Raw genomic sequence first — 26721 nt, 5'->3', positions numbered from 1 at the left:
TTGTAGATAGTGATGGATGCTTTCGCTGGGTAGCGTTGGGATGGTGTGGTGGAGAGTGTAATGCCGTGAGCAGTTTTCCTGGTGGTCAATATGGCGAGTAGGGTGAGGAATGTTTTTCTCCATTGTGCTCTGCGTGCAGTGTAGAGAATAATATCGGTTCTCTTGGCTCCATTGATGGGGGGAGTAGTAGGTGTCTAGGAAGGGCGTTTCAGGGTGGGACTTTAAGAAGTTTTGCTTAAAACGTTTTGCATTTTTTTTGGAGAGCTCTGGGGGGTAGTTTATTTTATATGTGTGTTTGCCCGTGAGTTCCATGTTGGACAAAGGGGGAAGAGGCGTGCAAAGGGGGATGTGAGGGTGAGCGTAAGGATTTGACTAGCCTAAGATGGCCGCTTCGTTAGGCATGGTTAAGATGGCTGCCAGGGTAGAAGGGTAGCACAGAATAAGGTAGTCCTATGTTTGTTCTTATGTCCTGAAATCAGGGATGGGACCAAGTTTCGGGGAAGTCCTTTTTCTATCTTACTAGGAGGGTAGGGAGAGGCGAGTCCTATGTCTATTTTGGAGGGCCAGGGGAAGGCAGTGCTATTAGATAAGCTTTGTGAGGGTCTGGCAATTTGTTGTTGCTGCTTTATGACCCCAGCCATTTTGGGTGAAAAGATCTGTTATCTGAGGAAGACAGGGAAATGGAGAGTGAAAGCTGCAGTTTTATGGCCCCCACCATTTTGGGCAGAGAATCACCAAAGTTTAGTCCCGTAAAACCGGCTTCAAAACGGTGCAAAAATGCCAATTAAAAATGCACGATACCTTGCCATAGTCCTGGGGTCCTATTTGTACCAGATTGTTAATCTACTAGCTTCAGGACATCCTTTTTCCACGTTGTCGCTGTAAGAACATCCTTTTTAGGTCGAGCAGACGGAGTGTCTGCTCGACGACTATTGTTGCCCGTTAATGGGAATGTGGACACCGATGTGGACGAGCGTTTCCTTCGCGGTTTTCACCGCGGGAGCGCGCGTCTCACCCGCGCATGCGCAGAGTAAGTCAGCCATTTTTTTTTTTTTTTCCCAGCCTCGAACCGAATCAGGTATCAGAGCGCTTTACATATAGGCAGCCCCCACCCCTCTGCATGCGCACACACAGGCGAGCGCATGCACACACATACAGGCACACGGCAGACACTCGCTCACACACACACCCCTCCCCCACAGTCACACACACGCACTCCAGACACACACACACGCACACATACACAGCCCGCCCCCCCGCACTCGCGCACACATGCTCTCTCCCCCCCCCCCCCCCCCCCGGCTCAGCAACCCACTCACCGGCTTCATTCCTGCGGCGGCTCTCCTCAGCTGCAGGGCCCGGCAGCAGGACTCTTCTTCCCTTCTTCGGCACCCGCAGGGCCCGGCAGCAGGACTCGTCTTCCCTCGTTAGGCACCGGGGCGCAGGGTAGGCTCCTGCCTGCTCCGGTGCACGGCTCCAATCGCGGCTCTTCCGTGGGAGGCGGGGTAGGCTCCCGCCCTCCTACTTCCTGTTGTCGCGCCGGCCTGCCTGACTTCCTGGTCGCAGGCCGGCAGAGTAACTAGGATGTTTTGCGGTATTTATTTATTTATTTAATTATGCATTTTTATATAGCGCAGACTTTACCCGAAGGCGGTATTTATTTATGTATGTATTTATGCATTTTTATATAGCGCGGACTTTACCCGAAGGCGGTATTTATTTATTCATATATTTATGCATTTTTATATAGCGCAGACTTTACCCGAAGGCGGTATTTATTTCTTCATGTATTTATGCATTTTTATATAGCGCGGACTTTGCCTGTAGTGCAAACAGGGGCAGTGCGCTCTGTATGTAAGGCGGGCTCTGAGATTCAAACTGTCCGCTCTAGAAGCTAAACTGATAACGATGCTGTACACTGATCTACCTGTCTCTATAGTGAGTGGGGCTGAGAGCTAGATTTTGGTATACAGAGTAAAGGCTGCTCTTGCTACCTGTGAACCGAATCTAAGCCGAAATGTACCTACCTGTAAACTGAGAAGCAATTGATATCTAAATGACTCTATAGCGAAGGAATGGGGTGTGCTAGCCTACTGCATAGAAATGCTACTGCGCACTGCATGAAACTGAATAGATAAGTATGTCTTCGTTGACCAGGTTTAAATAAGGACATTGAAAGCTTTAGCAGACTGACATTATTTGCCATGGACCGATGCAAGCATAAAACACCTTGAAGCGATCTCGATTCCTTCACTTCACACGCATAACTACAGCTGGTTTTAGGAAATAATAATGGTAAGTTTATCACCAAGTTACACATTCAGTACCTGCAGAGAGCTGAACATTAATACTAGAGACAATTGGAACCACCAGGCTCAAGGAGACGCGGACTGCACAGTGCCGGGGGTCAGTCTGTACACCGCAGGAAGATCTCACTGCCGGGGACGCTCCTGCCTCTCCCAGAGTCCAGGCCTTGCCTTTCCGCTCGCTCAGTACTACAGGCAAGCAGCGGCGCCACGTCTACAGAGACCAAGATGCACGGCTCTAAAGTCATCCATCACTGCAGGGCCTACGACACCTGTCAGCGGTAGAAACACTCTTTCAGAGGTTTGCGAAAATACTGCACACAACAGCAGAGACAGACTGCCCTGCAGGGAAATCATGAGATGTCCCCCAACAGGCCTCAGGGACCGGGCGGGGTAAATGTAAATGTGCAGTGCTTACAAACAGGGGCTCGGTCCTTCGAAGAGTCTAATTTTGGGCAGATGTGGGAACTGAGGGCAGGGATGTACACACGACTCATAAAATGACGCAGTTTGGTCAAATGAGGGAGGTGGGGTCCGAACACACACATGCCTCCCGATTCCAGCGTTGGAGACAGTCTTTCAGTATGCCAATGATACTTCACCTTAAAAAGGGGGCGTCTTTCTGTTGATTCAACACCATTGATATCAGTCTGTTTGAGGATTTGACGACACCAAAGGTTAACAGAAACATCACACTGAGCAGTTCTAATTTCTTCATTAGACAGCAGGGTATTCTTTCAAACAAACACTAGCAAAACCAACAAGGCATGCGTTTAATATGATAAGTATGGTGTAACAGTTGCAAGACTTTGTACAAGTTTGCTCCCTGGTGCCCTAGAAAGAAAAACACACAATCAGGGCCACTGGAATTATGCACCAAGGATGGACCAAATTATGTGGCAAGGTTGATTAAATTATGCAGCATGTGTCCCATTTTGTGATAGCATTACCTCATTCTTTTGTGCTTTTTGGGTCTCGCTGGAAAAGCATCCGTAAGGATGCATCCAGCTGGAGACCAGTAGCGATCACTGTGGGAGGAATGACGGACCAGAGGGTGCCCGCGCTTTTTCTCTCCTGGATTCGTGTGCGCGCACGTCGCGTCCGCGTCCCGCGCCGTACACATCGCAGACAGACACTCGCTCACACACACACACACCCTCCCCCACAGTCACACACACGCACTCCAAGACACATACACACACACACACACACACACACACACATACACAGGCCGCCCCCCCCCGCACCGCAGCTCAGCAACGCACTCACCGGCTCTCCTCCGCTGCAGGGCCCGGCAGCAGGACTCGTCTTCCCTCGTTAGGCACCGGGGCGCAGGGTAGGCTCCTGCCTGCTCCGGTGCACGGCTCCAATCGCGGCTCTTCCGTGGGAGGCGGGGTAGGCTCCCGCCCTCCTACTTCCTGTTTCCTGTTGTCGCGCCGGCCTGCCTGACTTCCTGGTCGCAGGCCGGCAGAGTAACGAGGATGTTTTGCGGTATTTATTTATTTATTTAATTATGCATTTTTATATAGCGCAGACTTTACCTGAAGGCGGTATTTATTTATGTATGTATTTATGCATTTTTATATAGCGCGGACTTTACCCGAAGGCGGTATTTATTTATTCATATATTTATGCATTTTTATATAGCGCGGACTTTACCCGAAGGCGGTATTTATTTATTCATGTATTTATGCATTTTTATATAGCGCGGACTTTACCCGAAGGCGTCGGAGGCTTCACAACAGGAACAGAAATGAAACATAATGAGAAACATTACAAAAGAACAGGTTGCAAAAACATACGTTACTTACATAAGGTAATAGTGACAATTGTGAGCAAACAAAATACATGAGGTAGTAAAAACTATGAGCAACCAAAAATACATGAGGTAGTAAAGGTAATAGTGACAATCGTGAGCAAACAAAATACTTGAGTAAAAATTGTGAGCAAACAAAATACATGAGGTAGTCAAAAGTGCACCAGAGGAAATGAAAGTGACAAGTGTGCAGTTATAAGAGAAAACCGAGGATGATTAGAGGTATAGTCCTGCAATAAGTGCTAGACACTCAGGCTCAGGAACAAGCGTTACATGGGCAAGGTGGCACTTGTGCAAGTATCAAAGGTAGCCCGGAATACAGTACCACTGTGATCACAAAATTCTTAAGCACCCTGCAACACTGGGGATTTACAGGAATCCAAACACCAGCGTAAAGTACTCGAACAACAATAACGTCTGTCTTATAAATGTCACAAAAAAATGTTAATATTTCACTTCTGTTCTTGGATTTTCGTGAAAATACAACACATATTGCATTGCAAATGCTATAGGTGTCACATTTGTGAAAGTTAAAACTATTGGCATTGTAAATGACAAAGCTATTACTTTAGCTATTACTATAGCTATTTTCACAACCAACACATAAATAAAAAAAAATGTAATTCGCAATACCAATGGCTCAAACTTTCCTAATGCGAGACCTATTGCATTGCAAATGCTTGTTCCACGTTGTCGCTGTAAGAATCCTCTTTTCAGTTGTACGTTCCAGAAGAAGTGGATCTTCGTTAATGGGTGCTCGACGCTTGTAATGCTGTCCGCGTTGTTTTGCTTTGTTTTGGTGCCCTTCCTGGAGGCGGGGCTACACGGCGACTTCTCTCCGTGTTTGAATGCAGCACGGTCCTCCCGGGGGCCGCCGAAGCCGCGATGCAGCTGATCCGCCGCCTCCCCCTCCCAGGACGCACCGCAGCTCCCGGTGCAAAGACCCCGGTGCAGGCCGCGCGACAGCCCTTGACCAGCAGCCACGGCCGGCAGGCAGCCAGCCAGGGCAGGCTCACAATCCCCGTCAGCTGCTGAAGCCTCGATGCAGCTGATCCGCCGCCCAGTTCCTCCAGGACGCACCGCAGCCCCCCGCCACTGCTCAGGGGCTCTGCCCACCGGTATACATCCCGGTGTGGGCTGAGCGACCACCTGTAGCCAGCAGCCACGGCAAGCGGGCAGTCAGGTCAGGCTTGCACTCGTCAGGGCAGGCTCGCACTCCCCCTCCGGGCCACGAAGAGGAACGGTCCACAGGTGCCGGCGATCACAGCAGCCGCGGAAGGGAAACACGGCAGGCTCCAGCCCGCCGCCGAAGATCCGCCACTGACCACGACCACCCCCAGCGTCCAGGGCTCCGCCGATGATGATGATCCGGTGAATCCCAGTGCTTCAGGTACGTGTGTTACTCCAAACACGTTAATCCCGTCACTCTCAGGTTCCATCCAGTTACTCTCAATCCAGTTACTTGTTTTGCTCACTAGCGATGGGTGCTAGCAGGGATAAATCCACGACGGGGATCCCCAGCACTAGGAGCTCCGGACTAGAGCTCCTACCAGGCGGCCATCTTAAGCCTTAGTTCTTTCGGGAGGAACTCTGGTTTGGTTATCAACTGGGCTAAATCCTGCATTTATCCACTTACTGGTGGACAACCTTCTTTGCCCCGTGTCTGCCCTATACCTGTTTCCAGTGTTGGTTTCAAGTACTTGGGGATTTACATTTCTATGGACCCCGGGGTACGATATGAGCGGAATCTACTGCCTCCGCTTGCCCGGCTTCGTTCGGATGTAGCGGCGTGGTGTGGATTGCCTCTGTCCCCTTTGGGGAGAGCGGCCTTGTTCAAAATGATGTCTCTTCCCCGGTTCCTATTCGCCATCCAGAACACGCTCTACCTGGTTCCGGCTGCCTATTTCCGTGAAATCGAGGGCCTCCAGAGGAAATTGGTTTGGGGCGGGAGGCCACGCATAGCGTTGGCGAAATTAACTTTGCCCTGGTATGACAGGTATAGCTTTGCCAGATGTCAAACGCTATTATTGGGCGTCTCAGTTGAGTGCTATTAATCACGCCATGTATGGTCCTGTTCCGAATCCCGCTTATGATATGGATAGGTGGCAACTGCCGGGGGGCGATTATACTAGAGCGCTCTACTCCAGGACCGCCAGGAGGAGTCTGACGGGCCCCACTGCGGTGGCGGTCCGTGTATGGGATAGTGCAACATCGGCCACGGGCTGGACTGATAAACTGACTAGGGCAACTCCCCTGTATGCAGCTGAGAGATTTGGTGGTCTGTGGTCCTCGAAGGGATTCGATAGATGGGACCTTATTGGTATCAGCAGAGTGGGCGATCTTTGGGCCACTGACGGAGTCAAAACTTTTGACGAACTAAAACGGGAGTATAAGTTGAGTGATAGGGAATATTTCCGATATCTTCAGGTCCGCCGCGCACTTGCTTAGGTCTTCCCTGCTGTTACTACGATCCCTGAGTCTTCTCCCCTGGAGGATAGAGTGCTGGATGGACATGTCCCTGACAGCACTATCTCCCTCATATATAAACAAGCATTAGAAATGCAATCGGGCTCGGATTTATTTGAGTTTGAGCTAATGGCATTGTAAATGCCAATGTATTGTTGCTATGTGTTATGGAGTGTGTTCATGTGGTGTGTACTGCCAGTGATCTCATTGTGAGTGTGAGAATATTGCACCGTTACTGCCTGTGTTGTCCTTCTTGTGAGTGTGAGAAGCTTGCACCTCTGCTGCCTGTGGTCTCCTTGTGAGTGTAAGAAGCTTGAACTGCTGCTGCCTGTGATGTCCTTCTTGTGAGTGTAAGAAGCTTGCACTGCTGCTGCCTGTGATGTCGTTGTTGTGAGTGTGAGAAGCTTGCACAGCTGCTGCCTGTGAGTATGAGAAGATTGCATTGTGCATCTCTGTGCTGTGCCTGTTCTTTATAAGGGACTCTTGCTCTGTTGCTGCTGCTGCCTTGGCACAGTACCTGCTGTGAGTGTGTGAGGGAATCTTGCACCGCTGCTGCTTGTGATATCCTTCTTGTGAGTGGGAGAAGCTTGCACCTCACCTGCCTGTGGTATCCTTGTGAGTGTAACAAGCTTGCACAGCTGCTGCCTGTGATGTCCTTCGTGTAAGTGTGCTCTGTCATCGGTAGTTGAGAGTGTTAGTGGAGAGTGTTAGTGGAGAGTGTTAGTGGAGAGTGTTAGTGGAGAGTGTTAGTGGAGAGTGTTAGTGGAGAGTGTTAGTGGAGAGTGTTAGTGGAGAGTGTTAGTGGAGAGTGTTAGTGGAGAGTGTTAGTGGAGAGTGTTAGTGGAGAGTGTTAGTGGAGAGTGTTAGTGGAGAGTGTTAGTGGAGAGTGTTAGTGGAGAGTGTTAGTGGAGAGTGTTAGTGGAGAGTGTTAGTGGAGAGTGTTAGTGGAGAGTGTTAGTGGAGAGTGTTAGTGGAGAGTGTTAGTGGAGAGTGTTAGTGGAGAGTGTTAGTGGAGAGTGTTAGTGGAGAGTGTTAGTGGAGAGTGTTAGTGGAGAGTGTTAGTGGAGAGTGTTAGTGGAGAGTGTTAGTGGAGAGTGTTAGTGGAGAGTGTTAGTGGAGAGTGTTAGTGGAGAGTGGTAGTGGAGAGTGGTAGTGGAGAGTGTTAGTGGAGAGTGTTAGTGGAGAGTGTTAGTGGAGAGTGTTAGTGGAGAGTGGTAGTGGAGAGTGTTAGTGGAGAGTGTTAGTGGAGAGTGTTAGTGGAGAGTGTTAGTGGAGAGTGTTAGTGGAGAGTGTTAGTGGAGAGTGTTAGTGGAGAGTGTTAGTGGAGAGTGTTAGTGGAGAGTGTTAGTGGAGAGTGTTAGTGGAGAGTGTTAGTGGAGAGTGTTAGTGGAGAGTGTTAGTGGAGAGTGTTAGTGGAGAGTGTTAGTGGAGAGTGTTAGTGGAGAGTGTTAGTGGAGAGTGTTAGTGGAGAGTGTTAGTGGAGAGTGTTAGTGGAGAGTGTTAGTGGAGAGTGTTAGTGGAGAGTGTTAGTGGAGAGTGTTAGTGGAGAGTGTTAGTGGAGAGTGTTAGTGGAGAGTGTTAGTGGAGAGTGTTAGTGGAGAGTGTTAGTGGAGAGTGTTAGTGGAGAGTGTTAGTGGAGAGTGTTAGTGGAGAGTGTTAGTGGAGAGTGTTAGTGGAGAGTGTTAGTGGAGAGTGTTAGTGGAGAGTGTTAGTGGAGAGTGTTAGTGGAGAGTGTTAGTGGAGAGTGTTAGTGGAGAGTGTTAGTGGAGAGTGTTAGTGGAGAGTGTTAGTGGAGAGTGGTAGTGGAGAGTGGTAGTGGAGAGTGTTAGTGGAGAGTGGTAGTGGAGAGTGGTAGTGTTAGTGGAGAGTGGTAGTGTTAGTGGAGAGTGGTAGTGTTAGTGGAGAGTGGTAGTGTTAGTGGAGAGTGGTAGTGTTAGTGGAGAGTGGTAGTGTTAGTGGAGAGTGGTAGTGTTAGTGGAGAGTGGTAGTGTTAGTGGAGAGTGGTAGTGTTAGTGGAGAGTGGTAGTGTTAGTGGAGAGTGGTAGTGGAGAGTGGTAGTGGAGAGAAGTTAGATCACAGAAGCTCTTTGTGCTCCACGTGCCGCCAAGCTCTGCAGAACAGGAGCTTAAAGCGAAAGAGAGAAACTGGTGTGCTATAGGGGAGAGGAAAAAAAGAAAAGCTTCAGACTTCAGTTGAAGGCTAAAAACGCGTAGACAGACAGGTCCAAAAAAATATTAACGTTTCTTAACAGGCAGACGAGAGGATGTGGCTTAACAGCTAGAGCGGCCGACCTCCAAGCTGGTCCAACTATAACTGCAGGCAAATGCTATTTTTACAGCATAAACCCGAACACATTATCTCCAGGCATGTTCGTGGTATACAGAATAGAATGGTATGTCTTATTTATTAATTTTCCTTCCCAGAAGGTACCAAGAACGAGAGACGTAAGACTACAGGAGAGAAGAACAGGAAAGATGCAAGCTTGTGTGGGAACAGGCACAGAAGGGAGAACTGACACTAGGTGACTAATGGGGATTAGGAGCAGGGTAAAGAGGAAGTGTTACACTACAAATCCCACGATGCACCGGAGAGCTGCAGCAGCACCCGGGTGGCACCAATGTCGGCCCGAGATGCCCACTGGCTGGATCCCGTAGTTTCCCGTTGAATTTCGGCAATCTTGGAAAGGAAAGAGGCCCGGCCCTTTGCCCAGAATCGGAAGGGTGCCCGATCTACGGTGAGCACGTGACATCGGAGCATGAGAAAGGGCACGCGAGAGATGTGCAGCGCGGAACCCCAGGCAGACAGCTGGAACTCATCTCTAGCAAGGCGGGGGTGACCACGGCAAGGAGCGCGAGCCCGCCCCTGGGTGCCAGGGAGGGGCGCGCGGTCTGGAAGGAGGCCACCGCCTCCCTTAGTTGTGCTTCCCAGCCTGGCATTCCCGCCTAGAATGCGGCATGATTATGAATCCAAAAGTTGTGAATAACATTTGAGCCATTGTGGTAACAGCCCCGGACAAAAATCTACAACCGAACAAAGTCTAGTCCCAGGAGCGCGCTGTGAACTTTCCATGTTCTATGGCGTAAATCACATTCACATGTACAGCTCCATCCGAGACCCACGCGGCATGCGCTCACCACAAGATCCATCCATCTCACAGCGGCACCACTACGGTTTCAGGTGTATATGCGCCTTCTGCTTTTGACACCGGTCTTTGCGTGCTCACAAATGCAGTGCCCAAAAAAACAATAACTTAACCTTTGTGTTTTCTTATTTATTTCCATGGATGCTATACATCATGTATGTGTACTTCATTCACATTGGTCACCAGCGAGTACATAAGCATTTTAACAGTGCTACGTTTCAGTTTAAATAACACGACATCGGCTTTCCGCTTTCTTCTGGACATCAGCTGCAGCGTAATTCTGCACACAACCCGCGGCAAGTAAAAGACACACAAACGGAGGAAGCAGGGTTTAAACTTCGACAAAGATAGAGAGCTCTGAGAGCGGCAGAAGCTGCAACGGTGTGCACAAACCAGCAAATGACAAGTCCTGATGAAATGACGACTCTGCTTCGTACCCCGTATTTCCAGTGCCCAAATGTAAACAAGCCCCGGAGACCACCGCAATGATCGGCATGTCTGGACCTCAGTGACATACGAAAGAAATTAAAGCGGCGCCATTACCGTATCCCCATTTATTCATACAACGCAACGTAGTCATAACATGCAAGAACAAGGAAGCTGCGCGCTGAGCGCTGCAGAATTGTGAACGCGCCCGGCCATCTGGATTCACTAACGGAGGCACCCTGACAGCTCCTAATTATAATTTATGTACTTCTTTGCGCGAGCACGAACGAAATATGCCCAAAATGGCGGAACAAAACTACATTTACCCTATCACTTCAAGCCTATTAAAACGAAAACACAAGGAAGACGAATCACTGGCCAGATGACAGAAAACGCTAAGGAATGTGTGGAATTCCTCTCGCCAAGGCCCTAGGAGATACTTCTTTTTTTTCTTCTTTAACATTAGTTCTCAAACTCCTCCCACTTTCAGTGGGGAGGAGTCCGAGCCCTAAAAACGTATTAATGCCCGTTCTGACCTTCTTATACAGCTGAGAGAGGCATGGATTGGTGACGGTCTGGAGTTGGACGATGAGGATTGGCAGGCTGCAATATCCTCCCCTAAAGAAGTCGCGATTCCGGCGCGTCTCCGACTGGTGCAGCTGAAGATTCTGCATCGTATCTATGTCACGGGTCCACGATTGATGCATATGGGTTATTCTGTGGATGGGTTATATCGGCGTGGTTGTGGTCTGCTTGCTACCTTCCTCCACATTATATGGGAATGCCCGGAGGTAGTGGTTTTCTGGACTCGAGTGCATGCAGTGATGGGTGAAGTGACGGGTGTTGAGCTATTCCCCGAGGCCAGACGCTGTTTGCTGAATATTTGGGAACCGAATGACTGTACTGTTGCTCAGACTCAATGGGTCACGCTGGGCAACATGATTGCAAAGAGAGATATCGCTCAACTGTGGGGGTCTCATAGGGCACCATTGGTCTCGACCTGGGAGGAGAACATGGACTGGTGCATGTTTAGAGAAAAAAGTGTGTACATCTCCCGAGGTAGGCCCAAGAAGTGGGGAAGGATATGGGGTCAGTGGAACTCGTACCGTGGAGAGATCTGTGATCCTCCCCTTGCGGAGCCCCCTGACATTCCACGGTCTCCCTGACTGTACGCTCCAGTACTCTGATTTCCTGTTATTGTGATATACTGCTCACTCTCGGTCCCCACTCCCCTCTTACATGATTTTTTGATGCTTGCTTTTCATTTGTCCCCCCCTACCACACGAAACAGTCCTTAGACTGCTGGTTTGCCTCGATTCCTTTTTTTGTGTCTTCTTTTTGTTGTTTCTATATAATTAAACAAGAAACCTTTTATTTATCCTCGCCTGCCATACGCTTTGAATTACATTGTGCTTATACGCTGCCGGACCCTCGGGTTGTCGGCTGATGAGCTGTGTACTGATCTGTTCTTGCTATTTCGTATGACTGACCGGCCTTGGTGGTTGTAGGTCTGTATTTGTACTCTTTTTGCAAAATAAAGGTTTAAAAAAAAAAAAGTTTGCTGCAGTCTCCCTTTCCTCTCGGAGCTCCGCAATATTTGACATGACTACAAATCCGTATGTTCAAAGCTCGTTGATATTGTATTATCCTATGCGGGCCGGTGACTTCTCACTCTTTAGGGGTTTGCAATGTTTATTACGGTACCTATTACGGGAGAGAGGCTGAACCAAAAATAATGTCTTTTACGTAGCCACTTCACTCACCGAAATCTCCTCAGGTTACCCGGAGGCGCCGTCCGACGCTACCAGCTACAACCGTCCGGAGACCGTGGGCGGGGCGGTTTGTGTAAATTCCTCTTTCTTCAGGTTTCGGAGTTCAATACGTGTTCTCCGTTTCTTCATCTGTGGTTCAATCCGCCTCGGGGCTGACGGCCATACTAACTTTGAGCACCGTTTCTTTCACCGCTGTCGCTCCTCCTTTTCCCGGGTGTCCCAGCCAGCGGTGGTGAGCCGCTACACATTCGAACACTTTTTCACTCCGGTAAGGCTGAAAACAAGCCAGCACACAGGTATCCGATTTGATGAATTTTTATTGCAACCCCTTCACCCCTAACAGACGCGTTTCGCTTGAAAAAGCTTCGTCAGTGTCAGTTTGCGTGTACATTGTGACGCCATTTTAAAGCCACCTTGTAATCTTCATTCAACAACATAGAAAATGGTGTGATGTGTTTGTTTAGCCATGATGGCAGCCATCTTAAAGTATGTTACTCTACATATGTTTGATGTTGTCTTTTTGTGGCGATTTTAATAAAGTGCTCTAGTGCCAACCCTCATTAAAATCATGTGACAGCAGACTGAAAACATATTACAGTGAATACTGGCTGTGTTTGTTACGCCCAGAATGGACGTATTTCTTTTTGTGTGCTTGTATGTGTATATATATATATATATGTGTTTAGGTCTCGCCTGTCGATGCGCATGCGCATCGAGCTTGCGAGACTATTGGGGCTTATCCACTCTTTAACCAACTTGCAAGGAATCGTGGCGATTCCTTGCAGTGCACGAGAAATTTAAGCTCAATGCGCATGCGCATTGAGCTTAAAAGCGCGTGCACATGCCCCCAGCCGCCTGCCTTGCCTACTCTCTCTCTCACAGCCTCCCCCAGCTCCGCCCCCTCACTTCTTGATTGCACGGCCGCTAGGCCGTGCCTCCCCTACTCTCCTCCCCCCTCCTCCTCCTACTCTCGTGTCGCACCTCTCCCCTCTCCGCCCCCTCCCCTGCCCGCCGTGTTACGGTCTTTGCAACTCCCCAGCCATATGTTGCTTTGTTTTCGCTGCTTTACACGATAAGATCAAAGAGCTGTGAATAACGCGAAGAAAAACGCGTCGTGTTCCCATAGTAACGTTTTCCGGATTGGACGTTTTTCCGCCAATCAAAAAGCATATTAGACCTCCACCAACGCTTGTATAAAGGCGGAAGAAGTCGCTGAACTGCGCCCTTCTTCGCAAATATAAACAATGTGGACAATATAACCTTTAAAACATTCAATGATATGGGTAATAAATTCTTTGTTGTTGTGTCGCCCCACATCCGCCTCTCACCGCACCGACGCCACCTCGCCTCAGACTGCCCCCTCCCTCCTCCCCCCCCTCTCTTTCTCGCACACTTCTTTCGCCCTTTAGCCTCCCTCCTCTCTCCCGCACACTCCACCCCGCCGGAGCCTCGCATCACTCTGCAGTCTCTGCCTCGCGCCCGCCATTGCCCCCTCCCCTTCAATCTCTCTCGCGCACAATCCACCCCGCCGGAGCCTCGCATCACTCTGCAGTCTCTGCCTCGCGCCCGCCATTGCCCCCTCCCCTTCAAGGGGACTGACCACGTGCTCTCATTATCTCACCTCCCTTTATAATTAATTTACGGTCTTTGCAACTCCCCAGCCATATGTTGCTTTGTTTTCGCTGCTTCTTTGTTGTTGTCGCCCCACATCCGCCTCTCACCGCACCGACGCCACCTCGCCTCAGACGGCCCCCTCCCTCCTCCCCCCCCCTCTCTTTCTCGCACACTTCTTTCGCCTCCCTTTGAACTTCTCCCAGCTCAATTACTCGCCCCCTAATTTCCCATCACTTCCCTTTACAGCTCTTTTTTGCTCTCCCTCACAAATTCCCCCTCCTTTCCAATTCCAACAGATCACCCCTCCCAATACTGTTCGTCACTGGGCTATAAGTGGGATGCAAAGGTGTTTGGGGGAGGGGGTCTCCAAAAGGTGTTTGGCCTATTTAATTTATTTCCATAGTATGTGCCACCCAACATGAATTTTGGTTCCTCTCCCAGCTTTCCTTTATTGCATCCAGTTATAGAACACAAAAATTGACGTGCACCAAAAACCTAACAGGACTATTGCAATTTATTTATTTATGTGTTTTTAACATAGCGCGCACTTTACCCAGAGTTGTCAGAGCGCTTTAGACTAGAGCGAAGTAAATTACATAAGGAAAAAGTGACATGGTAGTAGACAACACTACTTATATGTACAGCAGTTACTCGTGACGTGAGTTACAGATTAACAAATTACATATTCACTCAAGATTACATATTAAGTAAAATTGGAGCGATCAAGGCTGCACAGCTACATAATATATATTTAAAAAATTGAGACAGAGGGTCCTAGTAGCTCTCCTGAGTGTCATGTAACAATAGGGGTCATGACCTGAAATGAGGGGGTATGTGCCAGGTGGGGAGTTTGGCTTTCTCAATGGTCATTTGCTGTTGAGTAACAGCAATGATTTCGTTGGCAGTAATTAATATCAAAAATGTTTCAATTCCACCACACCCACATCCACCACACCCACATCCACCACACCCACATCCACCACACCCACCACATCCACCACCACCTCCACATCCACCACCACAACAACCACCGCATCCACCACCACAACCACCATGACATCCACCACCACATGCACCACCGCATCCACCACCACAACCATCACCTCCACAATCACCTCCACATCCACCATGACATCCACCACCACATCCACCGCATCCACCACCACCACCGCATCCACCACCACATCCACCACATCCACCATCACCTCCACATCCACCACCACATCCACCACCAGGTGCAAATGCAATGTTCTTGGATTTTCGTCACAATAAAATACACTGAACATAATCTTCACAAAATTAATTTACAAACTTTTAAGCTATTGCCATTATAAATTACAATAAATTTTATTTAAGTATTAATTATGTACAAAATTAAAAGCCATTGTTATTTGCAATATCAATACATCTAAGTCACGTAAAGACAACACACATTGCATTACAAATGCTATAGGTGTCACATTTGCGAAAGTTCAAACTATTGACATTGTAACTGACAAAGCTATTACTTTTGCAATGCGAGACCTATTGCATTTCCAATGCTTGGTATATATATATATATATATTTGTGTGTGTATATATATATATATATATATATATATATATATATATATATATATATATATATATATATTCTTAAACAAAGTGCCCAAAAGCATTTCAAAGGAGCACTCGACATCACTTTCGCCCTCCAGCCTGATTATGCAGCTTGTCTTGTACTCCAACCATTAATCATTCCGCCGACGCGTTTCGAGGCTACAAGCCTCTTCTTCTCGGGCTGCTGAAAGAATGGCATCACAGGCTCACATAAACACAATTTCCGGCATCTTTTATTTCTTTGCTGAGTGCAGTTTCATCTAGATGCATTCTGGGATACATAGTTCCCTGAGTGAGCTAAATAAACTTGAGTCGGTGTGTTGCGCATTCATGATTAAAAAAGCATTTCACTTCTCCTTGATAAGATGCAGAGCACAGCAGGCAAGCTCATTTTGCATGTGAAGTGATGCGCTGCTTGGGATTCGAAAAGTTCTGTCCCTCAGCCTCTCCAATGTGTTTAGGATGGTGCTCCTTCCAGGACAGGGCTGCCCTGCGAATAGGTTCTTAAACATATATATATATATATATATATATATATATATATATATATATATATATATATATATATATATATATATATATATATATATATATATATATATATATATATATATATATATATATATATATATATATATATTCATATTCTTTCCACTGTTCCTCCTAGTAACGAAGAAAACCCAGACACACAGTTGTTCGATGCAAATTGGATTTAGTCGTCCACACCAACACAACACGTTTCGGCTGACGCCGTGATCACGGCGTCAGCCGAAACGCGTTGTGTTGATTTGGACAATTAAATCCAATTTGCATCGAACTTCCGTGTGTCTGAGTTTTCTTGGCGGGCTGCCGGCAAAGGTCGTGACCCTTGAAACTTCAAACACCATTCAATCTTTATGTGGAAAGATTGCACGAGCCCCGATTTCATTTCAACGTGCTTTATTAGGAAAACAAAGCTGTGGCAAACTCTGCCCCAATGCATTTCAGAACCGGAGTTCCTTGGCCACAGCAAGCCACAGAAATTTGTGAAAAAAGTGATTTTTCCAGCTAAATTTGAGGTTTGCAGGGGATTCTGAGTAGGAAAACGCTGGGGGACCCACGCAAGCCATACCTCGCTGGAATCCCCCCCCCCAGTGTCTAGTTATCAGAAATGTGTGGGTTTGGTAGGTTTCCTTAGATGGCCGCCGAGTCCGGGGCCAAAAATTCATGGGACCCCCTGCAAAACCAGGTTAGTTTGTGATAGCTAATTTTGATGTCGCCTCAATAGGTTTTGGGCCCTTGCCTGTCGCGGGTACTTGACCCACCCACACAAGTGAAGTATCCTTTTTCTCCGAAGACTTTGGGGAACGTGGGGTGCATTGAATTTTGTGGATCCACGCAGATTCCAGAACTTTCCACCACAGAAATGTGAGGGAAATATGTTTTTTTAGACACATTTTTAGGTTTACAAGGGATTCTGTGTACCAGTACCTGGCGAGAGCCAGTCAAGTCACCCCTTCCTGGATTCCCCTGGGTGTCTAGGTTTAAAAAAAATGTATAGGTTTGCTAGGTTTCCCTAGGTGCTGGCAGAGCAAGGGTTCAAAAACTCCAGCTAGGCACTTTGCCAAAAAGGGTCATTTTTAGGTCTCGCCTAGACGAAAGCAAAAAGCGAAGCTTTTTGCTGTCTAGGGAGACTAATTATGTCGCCACTTTCCAGGGATTCCGGGGAATGAGGACAGCAGACTGTCACGAGCGTCTCCTGCCGGAGATTCTACCTCGTGAGCGCGCACGTCGTCACTCACGCATGCGCACAAACAAAGGCATCCACACACTGCATATACACACACGCACCCCCCCTTAAACATACACATGCGCACACAGACAGACGCACGCACAAACACACTCAAACAGACACACACACACGCGTACACCCCACCCCCACTCACCCCTCCTCTCACTCAACTTACCTGTTCTGGCGGTGCACGGCGGCGGCTCCTTCTCCCGGGTGGCGGTAGCGCTTTGCGGGGCTCTCTCACCACATGAGAGCCCCGCCTTCCCCATGCGCCCGGCCGCTCTTCACCCGGTCCCCCATCTCGGGACCGGGACTCAATGCGGAGCCTTCGTGGCTCCTCGGGCAGCTCTCTCTGTCTCTCGGCGCGATGGGGCGGGACTTCCGGTTGGGGCCGCGCTGGCATTGGCCGGCTTCCCAACCGCTTCCGGGTCGTCGCGGGCAGCGCGGCGGCCCGGCACAGCCATGATGTTTTCGAAAGGCAAGGCAATTTTTTGGAGGCCGCGCAACTGACTCTATGGGACATTTTTTTTCACATGGTTTCCAGTGGAACCAGAAACAGTGCTAAATGTCACCACTTCCTAAATCCCACGATGGCAGCAGACTAATCGCTGTTGGTATTCTGTACGATGTACAAAGGAAAATAGAAGTCGAACCAAATGCAGGAAACCATTAGGAGTGTGCGCTCTCTTTCCCTATTCCATTAAATCGGTATTGTTTCAGAATTAATTGATCTAGTGAATGAGACAAAGGCATTCAATGTACATCCTGACAGGAGCAGGAGTGTAGGCGGAGGAGAGAAGGTTGCTGGTGAGGAAATCCAAGGTTAGAGAGGTGTCAGCGCATGCCTCTTAAAAAATCTGCTATTTCAAAACCTAAAATTCTCCTGCGATTGCGTCCATGTTTTGAAGCAGGCCACTAAATATTAGCAAAAAGCTCCAAACAATTGTAAACATTGCCTGAGTCAAATTAACGCCTAAATCGATATATTAATGAAATATGGGTGAATAATTTTGTCAATTTGGTTATATTGCTGTTGCTACTCATAACGGCAACCTGCATAATTCTTTTTTAAAATATGCACCCTGGAAGTGGCAGAAAATAGCATGGAAAGCGTGTCAGCAGGCCATGCAATGTGTGAGATGAGGTGTGAACTAATACGTGCCAGCAAGGATGCTGCCTTCCTTCAAAGACGATTTGTCATGCCAGGCTTCAGTGTGATCAAACTGACGGGATGTTGTTATACACATAGGAATTCTCATTTAAGCTGCTTCACTGGCCATGGCTACAGATGGCAACCTGCGAGGCCTAATGTAGCGAAAAGCCTTCTCGCGCCACGTCTGGCTGATTTGATTAAAGTGGCAGGCACCACACCTTGTTTGATTAGCGGCACCCTTCAACCCTCAGACGCACAAAGCTGCGCCACGCCATTTCTGTCAGTCAAGTCATTAAGGCGCCGGATCGACCTCGCACCACTTCCGCCCGCGAGCTGCGTTCCACGGCTAAGAAATTGCTTGCGTGATACAACTAACGTCCTTCCAACGCAGTGGCTCCGAAGGCACTGGCAGGGGTTTCGCATCAAAATCCTGACGCTGGTTGTTGCCACGACGGGTCTGAGATGTGTTTCAAGATTTAGGGCATCTTTTAGATCTCCCTGCTTTACATTCTGTTCCACCCACCGCGAAGCTCAAACATGGCCGCCCTCGCCAACTGCATGACAATTAAACTCTTTTGACCCCCATTTCATTTGGAATTCAGTCACACTTCATATTTGGAGACTGGTAGTAATATTCATATTTCAGTCTGAACTTAATTTAACATGATTCAGCCTGCTGTAGACACCACCCAAGGGACAGTGCTTGTTTTTTCTCATCTCCTTGGCCTGATTTTTTAGAACTTTGCCTGCATGCTTTGAGAATACTAAACACTGAGGGGAAGGCGCTTTGATGAAAGCATTTCTTAGCAGAACTGCTTGCTGTAGGAACAGGAAAAATTAAAAACAGGCAACAAATTAGGAGCTAGTGCCCGAGGGCGCTGTCTCGCGGGAACGCTGTATAACGCCAGGAGTTATAGTTCATGGAATATACTAATTATGTTATGCTGTATAAGTAACCCAGAAATCCCTTCAAGTGGATAAATGAAGTATTTAACTTTCTTTGCAAACTGAATTATGGCTTGTAGGCGATAATATCCATCATGATTTACTAAACAATCTATACTTATGTGCGCAGTAAAACGTTCAATGAAGTACTCCATAGAGAGGTGCATTTCAAATAAACAATTAAAAATATTGCTCAAGCAGCACAACAACCTAAAACATCACTGAAACTATCCCTTGCACAGCTTCCAATTATGTGCAAGTGTGACACTGGGACTGGATTACACTGACTGCCATAGTGCTGGGTCATTTTTGTATGGCCATTTGCATTGATCCACCATGGAAAAGATTACATTTAAGCCAGCCAGTCGCTTCAAAAATGATATTTTGCATTGAAGTATTTTGAATTACTGTTTAAAACAGTTTTAAAGCAGCAGTACAACCCAAGAAATCACACAGTAGTCCTTCACAACATTTTCCAATTAAGTACACTTGTGACGTTAGGGTGCGATAAATGAAAAAAAGAGTCTTCTGTAAATTTGCACCTTTAAATGCTTCAAACAATTGGTGAAAATGTTGTTTCAGCACTGTGCTTTGATACGAATGTAGTTTATTCGTTGGTCGCCGTTGATGGGAATAAAGGAATAAAAGTGAACTACCACCAGTGCAAAATTGCATTGTCACACATGCAAACTGTAAGTGGTGTATCAAAGGGACCAAGAGGCCAAGTGCAAGCAAGGAAAGTGGGCCTTATCTCTTTTTTTATAGCAGAAAACATCCTTAATTCTGGTGTTTGGGATCCCTGATGCCACTGGGCCCCGTGTCACTGTATCTGCTGAAGTATCCCCGCAGTCTCTTAATCTGGCCCTTGATACTCTTTTGCATTTTGCAGCAAAGGCAAAAGCATTTGGCACAACCCTCATACATCGAAACCATCAGTATTCGCTGATACCTCAATGTGTTGATACCTCAAAAATAAAGTCACACAGTGTTATCTAAAGTCCCACACCACTGTGGGAAAATGATTCAAAATAAGTAACGAAAAAAGACAGAAAAAGACCTTAAGAGGCATGGGTACAGTTGTGGATGATGATTATGTGTGTAGACGACATATCTTGCTGTTGCTTGCATTGAACTTCATATGAACATGGTGATTTATCTACCTTAAAAAAGTATGGACTTAATACCCAGATTCGCTCCATGTTCTTCATATTCTTTGGTGGTTTAAGGGAGAAATCTCAATCTTTCAGGTTAACCCCGAGTGTATTGTGTTTCAATATCTTCTTTTCTTCTCCATCTGTTTTTATGCCATTTTAACAAAAAAATGTAATCTTCTCTTAACTCTACCCAATGCTGGCTACCAATGTTGACTTTTCAATGTTACATACAATGCAGATGTTCTTATCTTGAAAAGTGAAGGAAAGCATTGGTTCTTATTATAGATACAGAGGTGAACATTATACTTTTTTTTTATAGTAGCCATGAATCACAAAAACTACATTTCCCAGCAAACTTTGCCTCACAAACTACAGATTGATGGGAAGTGAAACCAGTCAACATCTTAGTCTATAAGTGGCAGCAAATAGGAAGTAACAACTTATTTTCTTGATGTGACGGCAAGTTACTCCATGAATGAAATGGAAGAACATCATCTGAAGAAACCGGACAGAAACAATAGAATACAATTTTTTAAATCTTCAGATGTCTCAGCAGGAGTATATTGAATCTTGAATACTTGTGCTTCATAGCCGTCATGTTGAGATCAGTTGCTGCTGATGAACTTTGAAAGTAATGTGGTGGAAATCCATATCCTAAACTGTAAGGTGAAAGTGTAGTGAGCGAGCACATCCATCTCACCTCCCCTAAGCATTTGCAGTGAAAGGTGAAACAAACTTTTTTTTTTAATAATGGGCAAAAACGTCCATTTTCCAGCATATTTACTCTATGAAACAGCCCAATTTCTGGTTTTGCCAAACACAGCAGAGAGAAGAAAGTAATAAGGGCTAGCCATCGGGGAGAGATCAGATAGTGATATATGACTGATAGTGACACAGGAAAAGGACAGAGAAAAGACACAGATCCAGACACTGATAAGACAAGCATTTGCAATGCAATAGGTCTGGCATTTCTGCAAGTTTAAGCTATTGGTATTGTAAATGACAATGAGGTTTATTTATGTTTCAAAAACCAAAACATAAATAAAAGGCATTGTCATTTATAATGCCAATAGCTCAAACTAGGGTAAATGCGAGACCTGTTGCATTGCAAATGCTTGTTCACTGTGAAATTGTGGTGTGTCCACATGAAATTGTGGTGTGTCCACGTTGCTTTTTGCACCGTTTCCTGTCGTGGGCACTAGGCCTACCCACACAAGGGTGCCATTTTTCTTGGAAGACTTTGGGGAACGGGAACAATGGCTTTTAATTTTTTTCCAATAATTTATACTTCAATAAAAGTTATTGTAATTTATAATGGCAATAGCTTAAAGTTTTGTAAATAACTTTTTGTGAAGATTATGTTCAGTGTATTTTATTGTGACGAAAATCCAAGACCAGAAGTGAAATATTAACATCTTTTTGTTACATTTGTAATAAAGCTTGAAACATTGAGAGAATATATTTGAACCAGGTGTTGTTGAATGGTTGCACAGATTGATGCTGTGATGGCGCTGAGTGATGTGATGGCGAACGAGTGATGCTGTGGCGTTCAGTGATGCTGTGGTAGCGCATAGTGATGTTGTGGTGCCCCTGAGTGATGCTGTGGTGGTGCGGAGTGATGCTGTATGCTATGCTATGTTTTGTTTTGCTATCCTATGTTTTGTTTTGTTATGCTATGCTATGTTTTACTATCCTATACTTTGAATTGTTATGCTATGCTATGCTGTGTTTTGTTATGCTATGTTTTGTTATGCTATGCTATGTTTTGTTATGCTATGTTTTGTTGTGTTTTATTATGCTATGTTTTGCTGTGTTTTTGTATGCTATGTTTTGCTATGCTATGATATGTTTTGCTATGCTGTTTTGTTAAGCTATGCTATGTTTTGTTGTGTTTTGCTATGTTTTGTTAAGCTATGTTTTGTTTTGCTATCCTATGTTTTGCTATCCTATGCTTTGTTTTGTTATGCTATGTTTAGTTTTGCTATCCTGTGCTTTGTTTTGTCATGCTATGCTTTGTTGTGTTTTGCTATGCTTTGTTTTATGCTATGTTTTGTTGTGTTTTGTTATGCTATGCTTTGCAGTGCTATGTTTTGTTATGCTTTGCAGTGCTGTTTTGTTATGTATGCTATGTTTTGTTACGCTTTGCTATGTTTTGTTGTGCTTTGTTTTATGCTATGTTTTGTGTTTTGTTATGCTATGCTTTGCAGTGCTATGTTTTGTTATATTATGCTATGTTTTGTTGTTTTGGTATGCTATGCTATATTTTGATATACTATGCTTTGTTTTGTTATGCTTTGTTTTGTTATGCTTTGTTTTGTTATGCTTTTTTTTGTTATGCAATGTTTTGTTATGCAATGTTTTGTTATGCAATGTTTTGTTATGCTATGTTTTGTTATGCTATGTTTTGTTATGTTTTGTTGTTTTTGTTATGCTATGCTTTGTTGTGTTTTGCTATGCAATGTTTTGTTGTGTTTTGCTATGCAATGTTTTGTTGTGTTTTGCTATCCTATGCTTTTCGTTATGCTATGCTATGCTTTTTTTGTTATGCTATGCTGTGTTTTCTTATGCCATGTTATGTTTTCTTATGCTATGCTGGTGAGGGTAAGAGTGTGTGTGAGAGGGTGAGTGAGGGTGTATGAGGGTTGTGAGGGTGAAGTTGTGTGAGGGTGAAGTTGTGTGAGGGTGAGGTTGTGTGAGGGTGGGTGAGGTTAAGGGTGAGGGTGTGTGAGAGGGTGTGTGAGAGAGGGTGTGAGGGTCGATGAGAGGGTGTGTGAGGGTGAGGCGGTGTGAGGGTGAGGCGGTGTGAGGGTGAGGCGGTGTGAGGGTGAGGGGATGTGAGGGCGAGGGTGTGAGAGGGGGTGTGAGGGTGAGGGGGTATGAGGGTGAGAGGGGGTGTGAGGGTAAGGGTGAGGGGGTGTGAGGGGGGGTGAGGGTGAGGGTGTAAGAGGGGGGTGAGGGTGTGAGAGGGGGTGTGAGGGTGAGGTTGGGTGAGGGTGTGGGGGTGACGGGGGTGAGGGTATGTGAGGGTGAGGGGAGGTGAGGGTGAAAGGGTGGGTGAGGGTGAAAGGGTGGGTGAGGGGGATGTGAGGGAGGGTGAGGGTGTGTGAGGGTGGGGGTGTAGGGTGTGAGGGTGAGGAGGTGTGAGGGTGAGAGGGTGGGTGAGAGGGTGTATGAGGGTGTGGGGAGGGTGTGTGAGGGTTAGGGTGCGAGGGTGTGAGGGTGAGTTTGTGCTATTGCCATTTACATTGCAGATAGCTTAAATTCTCGCAATTGCGAGACCTATTGCCTTGCAAATATTTTATGTGTCAAACGCCCCATGCTACGTTTTCACGTTAATGGAGGTCGTGGCTCTTTCTTTAGACAAGTCGCGTCTAAAGAAAAATGTGTAGGCCGCTGTTCAAGTGAAAGCGCCACATGTGGGCTTTGACAAAAAAAGCATCTGTTTGTCAAGGTGACAAATGTTTTTGTTTGTAAAAGCGCCCCATGACGCGCTTTCACTTAATTAGCGGCCCACTGTTTTTTTTTTTTTTTTTTGTTTTTTTTTTTAGACGCAGGTTGCCTAAAGAAAGGGGCACGACCTCAATTAATGTGAAAGCGGCACATGGGCACTGGCAAACAAACAAAACAAATTAAATAAATAAGCGCGGCCGCTATACTTAAAGCGTACTGTGCTGCTAAAATAAATAAAGAAACGCGGCGGCTATAGTTAAAGTGGACCCCCATTAGTAATTAAAATAAAAGAGGGCAGCGTGCTGCGACATAGTGGGTGGAATTGGGGCAAATCATTGAACAGAATAGTGCTCACAGCAAAGATAAAGCAGACCGTGTAACAAGACAAGTAAAAGGTCCAGTCGTAATGGGAGGTTACAATTGCAGACAAGGCGGTACCAAGGCGGGACTAACACGCCTATTCAGGAATGAAAAGCAACCATTTCACAAGGATGGTAACGGGGGCCAATTGAAAAGATGGCGGGACATGGGCGGAGCTTCAAGTCCCTAACTCAATACAGCATGCTTCGCAGAGCAGCACATGCGCTGCCTAGGCTCGACCTAAAAAATATCTAGGTGAACACATAGAAGCAAATACCAATAATTTTGTATAACCAAATATTACTTTTATACCTCCACCACTTTCTTCCCTCGTATAAAGTTGTGGACAATAACTAGGATGACAACTTACTATTCTAACATCACCAGCTACATCCCTTCTAGTACATGTTAAACAGTCCCTATACTGCAAAGTTACTATTCTAATTCCACTAGCAACTTACCTCAAAGCAGGTGCTAAATTGTGTCTAAGGGGCAAAATTAATACTCTAAGTCCAGCTCATACTTACTTAAGGACAGGTATTGGACAAAAACTAGTATTCAAACGTACTATTTTAACTCGTACATTGTACTCTGTTCAGGAGAGGTGTTGGCAAGTGACTACAGTCACATTTATTATTTTACTCTTCTGAGTAGCTACCTCAGGGCAGTTTCTGGACAGTGACTAAGGGACCAAATTACTATTCTAACCCCTCCACATACTAACCTCAGGGCAAATGCTAGACCGTGACTAGGGGGCTAAATTAGTAATCTAGCTCCACCAAATACTTACTCAGGATTGTCACTGGACATTGACTGGTAGTAAAATTACTATTTTAACTTCCACCGTGCAAATTATATCAGAGCAGGTGTTGGATAGTGACCTGGGTTATAATTATTATTCTAACTTCCCTGGGTAATGACATCCAGGTAATTATTTATTTATAAAGTTTTATAGTATTGGACAGTGACTAGGAGGGCAACATTACTATTCTAACTCCACTGAGTACTTACCTCAGGGCAGGTGCTGGACAGTGCCTATGGGCACAATCACTATTTAAACTCTACCAAGTACTTACCTTAGGACTGGTGTTAAACCATGACTAAAGTTCAAATTTAGTAGTTTAAAAGCACCAAATATTTAACTCCGACAAGAAGCTCAAAGTTCATAAAATACATAATTTATAAAAAAAAGTTAACATGTATTTTGATTCTTATTAAAACAGATACACCTATCTACGATACAACTTAAAATACATCAAACTTAAAATACACCAAACTACAGGACCTATCCTAAATCACAAAAAGAGAAATAATCATGTAAGTATTATAAATATCAACATTAAATAGATAGAAAAACACCATAAAACTCAAAAGTTAATAAAAAAACTAATAAATTGCATTTTTCGTTTTGGAATAGATAACAGAATTGAAAAAAGAAACATTTACCTAAAGAAAACTTCAAAGTAGAAACACCTACTACCAATAAACTCCCTCAAAAGCAAAGAACTCACCAATTTTCAGGTAAACAAATAACAATTTTCCAACCATAATAAAAAAATTCTTTCCCTGGCGAAAAATATTAACTACCAATAAATATTTTCTTTTCAAGAGTATCTAAACATTCTTTTCCTCTCCACAGTAAAATAAAAAAATTAACAATGTTTTTTAATTTTTAACAGAAATATAAAGAAAAACAAAAATATAATAAAACAGCAAAAACATAAACTTACACTTTTTCTATTTCTCTTTTTTTTTAACAGAACCAAGACCAATGGCATCAGCTAATCAAGCAAGCTATGTGAAATCCCGGAGAGGCAACAGGCTTTTAAAGTATGCTGGCTACCTTTATTGTAAGGAAAGGGTAAATAAGACCAGGTGTAATTGGAGGTGCGTGGAGTACTTTTCATCCTATTGCACAGGCAGAGCTGTTACTCTGGAAGACACCGTAGTTAAGACAGCTGAACATAACCACTCTGCCTCCGCAATGGCGATTGAAGTACGTGAAAACATTCAAAAAATTAAAGAACTTGCCTTCACCACCAATGAGCCCTGTGGCTCAATTTTGAGACGGGTATCTGAAACCATTCCCCCGCATATAGCCAGTAGCATGCCCACAATTCCCAATATTAGGAGAATGGTACAAAGACAAAAACAGGCAAGAAATCCCCAACAAATAACATCACAGACTTATTCTGACATTAACATTCTCCCTGAATCAACTATCACTTTCTCTGAGGAACCTTTTCTACTGCATGACCACAAAAAACCCTCAAGAAGGAATACTAAAAAACCCTCAAAAAAGAATACTTCTATTTCTCTTTTTTTTTTAACAGAACCAAGACCAATGGCATCAGCTAATCAAGCAAGCTATGTGAAATCCCGGAGAGGCAACAGGCTTTTAAAGTATGCTGGCTACCTTTATTGTAAGGAAAGGGTAAATAAGACCAGGTGTAATTGGAGGTGCGTGGAGTACTTTTCATCCTATTGCACAGGCAGAGCTGTTACTCTGGAAGACACCGTAGTTAAGACAGCTGAACATAACCACTCTGCCTCCGCAATGGCGATTGAAGTACGTGAAAACATTCAAAAAATTAAAGAACTTGCCTTCACCACCAATGAGCCCTGTGGCTCAATTTTGAGACGGGTATCTGAAACCATTCCCCCGCATATAGCCAGTAGCATGCCCACAATTCCCAATATTAGGAGAATGGTACAAAGACAAAAACAGGCAAGAAATCCCCAACAAATAA

The 26721-nt window shown here is 45.6% G+C and overlaps 1 protein-coding gene across 4 annotated transcripts in view; it reads left to right on the top strand.

The window, feature by feature from the left end:
* Window positions 1-26721, top strand: part of SF3A2 (splicing factor 3a subunit 2) — a 101300-nt gene that overhangs the window by 40552 nt on the left and 34027 nt on the right. The gene's annotated exons all lie outside the window — the stretch shown is intronic.

The sequence above is a fragment of the Lissotriton helveticus genome, chromosome 12 (assembly GCF_964261635.1).
Source record: "Lissotriton helveticus chromosome 12, aLisHel1.1, whole genome shotgun sequence".
Lineage (NCBI taxonomy): Eukaryota > Metazoa > Chordata > Amphibia > Caudata > Salamandridae > Lissotriton > Lissotriton helveticus.
Note: the sequence above shows the minus strand (reverse complement) of the source record. Positions and strands in the feature narration are given on the sequence as shown.